The sequence below is a fragment of the Gopherus flavomarginatus genome, chromosome 11 (genome assembly GCF_025201925.1).
Source record: "Gopherus flavomarginatus isolate rGopFla2 chromosome 11, rGopFla2.mat.asm, whole genome shotgun sequence".
Taxonomy (NCBI): domain Eukaryota; kingdom Metazoa; phylum Chordata; order Testudines; family Testudinidae; genus Gopherus; species Gopherus flavomarginatus.
Window position 1 is genome coordinate 13,429,054 of NC_066627.1, and position 4,224 is coordinate 13,433,277.

At 38.7% G+C, this 4,224-nt stretch overlaps 1 pseudogene; it reads left to right on the forward strand.

Annotated features, from left to right (window-relative positions):
- The first annotated feature begins 781 nt into the window (after positions 1-781).
- On the forward strand, positions 782-1,735 carry LOC127030806 (olfactory receptor 6F1-like; annotated as a pseudogene).
- The last annotated feature ends 2,489 nt before the right edge of the window (positions 1,736-4,224 follow it).

Consider the following 4,224-nt stretch of genomic DNA (forward strand, 5'->3'; position numbering starts at 1 on the left):
TGATATGCCTGCCAGAGAATGTTGTGAAGGCCAACGTTATAACAAGGTTAAAAAAAAACTAGATAAATTCATGGAGGATAGGTCCATCAATGACTATTAGCCAACACGGGCAGGGATGTTGTCCCTAGCTTCTGGTTACGAGAGGCTGGGAGTGGGCAGCAGAGGATGGATCACTTGGTGATTGCCTATTCTGTTCATCCCCTCTGGGGCACATAGCATTGGCCACTGTCGGAAGACAGGATACTGGGCTACAGATTGGAATTTTTCAATGGGAAACAGTTTTGTAAAAAAAAAAAATTTGACAAGCTCTAGGCCTAAGTGATGTAAGACCCACTGAAAGTCAGAAGAGTGTATGTGACTTTGGAGTAGAAATTCTAGAACTGTCACTGGGACTTGTGAAAAAAAATGCCTACTCTGTCCTGAGCAGAGAGCAAAATTATTGTCAAGGTGAGGCATGAAGAGAATGGGCCAAAACCTGAGGCTTTCTCAGGGGTGAATGTAGAAGGGTGGATGGGCTAAATCATCAAGACAGAAAAGATACCATATTGTCAGCCACCCACTGCATCCTCGTGGGCCATAGAGAACTGTTGAGTAGAGCTCTCATCTCTATTGTGGAGGTGGAATGTTGCACAAGGAACAACGATGTTCAGTAGCACCCATTTTCCCTTATCTTCTATTAGTTTTAGTCCCAGATTTCTGAGTCTTCTCTTTAGCACATCCAAACATGTATTCAACATGTTTAAATGTCTTATGATCTTTCATGTCTTTAAAGATGGACATCATGGCTGGGACAGATATAAGAAACCAAACCAGCGTGCAGGAGTTCATTCTCCTGGGCTTTCCTGGCACTTCAGATATTCCTTATTGTGGTATTTTCAGTTATGTACTTCCTAACCATCATAGGGAATATGTCCATCATAGCCCTAGTGAGGACCTACCCACGCCTGCACACTCCCATGTATTTCTTCCTCTGCAATCTCTCCTTCCTGGAGATCTGGTACACCACAGCATGTGTCCCCAAGGCCATTGGCGTCATGCTGGGCACAAGCCAAACCATTTCATTCACGGTCTGCCTCCTGCAATTGTTTTCTCTCCTCTCCATGGGCTCCACAGAATGTTTCCTCCTGACCGTCATGGCCTATGACCGTTATCTGGCCATATGCCACCCATTGCACTACAGCTCCCTCATGAACAGAACTTTCTCTGTTCATCTGGCCCTCCTCTCTTGGCTGTGTGGGTTCCTGGCTATATCTGTGCTGGCAACTCTAATATCCAGATTGTCCTTCTGTGGCCGTAAGTCATCAATCATTTCCTTTGTGACATTGATGCCCTGATAGCACTGTCCTGCACAGACACACGCTTTGTTGAGCTTGCAACGTTCATTGTCTCAATCATTGTTGTTGTGATCTCATGCATGAAAACCCTGGTCTCCTATATTCACATCGTCTCCACCATCTTGGGAATCCCATCATCTGAAGGCCAGCAAAAAGCCTTTTCCACTTGCTCTGCCCACCTCACCGTTGTGACTATTTGGTACAGCTCCACCATTTTTCTGTATGTCAAATCTTCTGCACAGAACTCATTGGATTTGAACAAAACAATCAACTTCTTTAACACTGTGGTAACCCCGCTATTAAACCCTTTCATTTACACTTTAAGAAACAAAGAGGTGAAGGAAGCAATGGGAAAGGCATTAAGAAGGATGCTAAGTGGTTTTGAAAAACCATGGATTTAGTAGAATTGTAATCCAAAGGACCAAAAATTTAAATAAAATGTCTGATGGTCATTGATATAATTGAATATGAGGCAAAATGATTAAGTTATAGATTTTCAAAGGACAGTCTACTCCTTTTCTCTTTCAATTGAAGGTGGACACCTGCATCATATCTCAAACCCAAATGTAACATTTCCTTATACTGTACGTCACTGTGGCTTTTTTTTATAGCTTTCCTGAATTACTATAACAACCGGCTATTCACTCACAGATGAGCTCAAGTGGGAGGAGGCAATTTGTTTTATGCTGAAGATTCCAAGATTCCAGGTTTCAGTGTCACTTAGTAGGATCTCTGTGTATGCTCCCATTGTTAATTAAATTATGCCCAAAGGAATTATGTTCCCAACTCTCATTGGTTGTTAGAGCTAGATCAAACTGCCATTTTCAAAGTAGCCCATGTGAATTAATAGCCCAGAACTTACTGAATTTAAATAGAAGTTAGGTTTCTAACTTTCTTAGCTGCTTTATATCCCATCGTTCACACTCAAGCTCCCCTTCTTATGTTTACCATATAAGCCTTGTTTTTCAGTAGTGGGAACTTAAATGATGTCATGGAACTTCAAGGAAGAAGGCCGTACCAGTTAAAAACTGAGCTGGTTTACAGGGCAAGTGAAGGGAGTTATAAAAAGTAAAAAGTAAAAATAATATATAACAAACAAAAGAAAAGGGAAGTTGATAGCAATGGGTATAAATCAGAAGTAAGGAATTGTATAAAATTAATATGGGAAGATAAGGGACACAATGAGAAATCTTTGGTCAGTCGAGTTTAGGACAATACTTTGTTTGTTTGTTTGTTTGTTATAAGGAACAAAAAAATATTGTATCTTTCTAGCTAGAAAAGCTACAATTATAATAAATAATGCAGAAATTGCAAAAGTGTTCAATTAATATTTCTGTTCTCAGTTTGGGGAAAACATATTATATAGTCTTTTCATATGGCCATTAAAATTCTCTTTCTCTTCCACTGGTATTTCAGGAGGATGTTAAATAGCAGCTACTAAAGTTAGACATTTTAATCAGCAGGTCCTGATAACTTGCATCCAGGAGTTATAAAAGAGCTGGCTGAGGTACTCCTAGGACTCTTAATATTTATTTTCAGTAAGTCTCAGAGCAGTGGGTGAGTGCTAGAAGATTAGAATAAAGCTAAAGTTGTGCCAAATTTTAATTGGGTAAACAGGATGTCCCGGGTAATTATAGGCCAATCGACATGACCAATCTCAGGCAAGATAATGAAGTGGTAGAAATGAGACTCAATTAATAAAGACTTAAAGGAGAGTAATGTAATCAAATGCTAATTTACATGGTTTTATGGCAAATAGATACAGTCAAGCTAACTTGATCTTTTGTGTGTGTATAAAGTGTTTGGTTAATAAAAGTAATATTGTCGATGTAATATAATTAGACTTTTCTAAAGCATTTGACTTGATACAGCAAGAAATTTTGATTAAAAAACTAGAATAATATAAAATTAACCTGACACAGAAATGGATTGAAAATTGGCTGATAGGTAGGGTATCAAAGTGAACCTGTAAATGGGGAAGTTTCATCTAGAGGCTGTGTTTCTCGTGGGATCCCCAGAACATCAGTTCTTAGCCCTACACTATTTAAAATTTTTATCAATGACCTAGAAGAAAACATAAAATCATCACAGATAAAGTTTCTAGATGTCAGGAAAGTCAGGGGGAGGGATAAAAGAAAAGAAGAATTGCCGAGAAAGCCTTTGACTGTCTGGAGTGGGAGTATCTCGGACATATTCTGGTAAGCTCTGGTTCTGGAAATCAGTTTTCTAAGGGCATATTAGTCCTGTAAATTCAACCTGGAGCATCTGATTTGGTTAATGGTCAATTGGTTATGTGTATAAGACCAGATTGCCTCTTACCGCTGTATTGTTTGCATTAGCAATACTGCCATTTGCAATAGATGTGAGAAATAGCCCCTTGGTAACAGATATCAAAGCATATTCTGGTATAGAACACAAAATAGCTCTGTATGCTGCCAATGTCTTACATTTGCAGGATGATCCAGAAGCCTTGTTAAAGATGACTTTGGAAATTGGTCAGAGATCAGGCTTCAAAATGAACTCTGAGAAATCTGAAAATTTAGAAATGAATATTCCTGAAAGGGTCAAAACCAACTATTGCCAGGTACATACATTTAAATGGGTAAAGGTGCCCTTAAGAATTTAGGAATATATAATTGAGAAGAAACATAAAAATCCGTTTAAGGCAAATTACCCTCCACTGTGGAATAAAATAATAAAAGATTTGGAGGAATTAAACAAATATGATTTTTTTTGGCTAGGTAGGGTAGCTTCAGTAATGAAGAATGTCCCCGCCCCCTGCATAAGTTATTATTTTTGTTTCAGTACATCCCTGTTGGTATGCCTGAAATGACATTAAAAAGATGGCAGAGTGCGCTATTAAAATTCATATGGAAACATAAAAGACAAA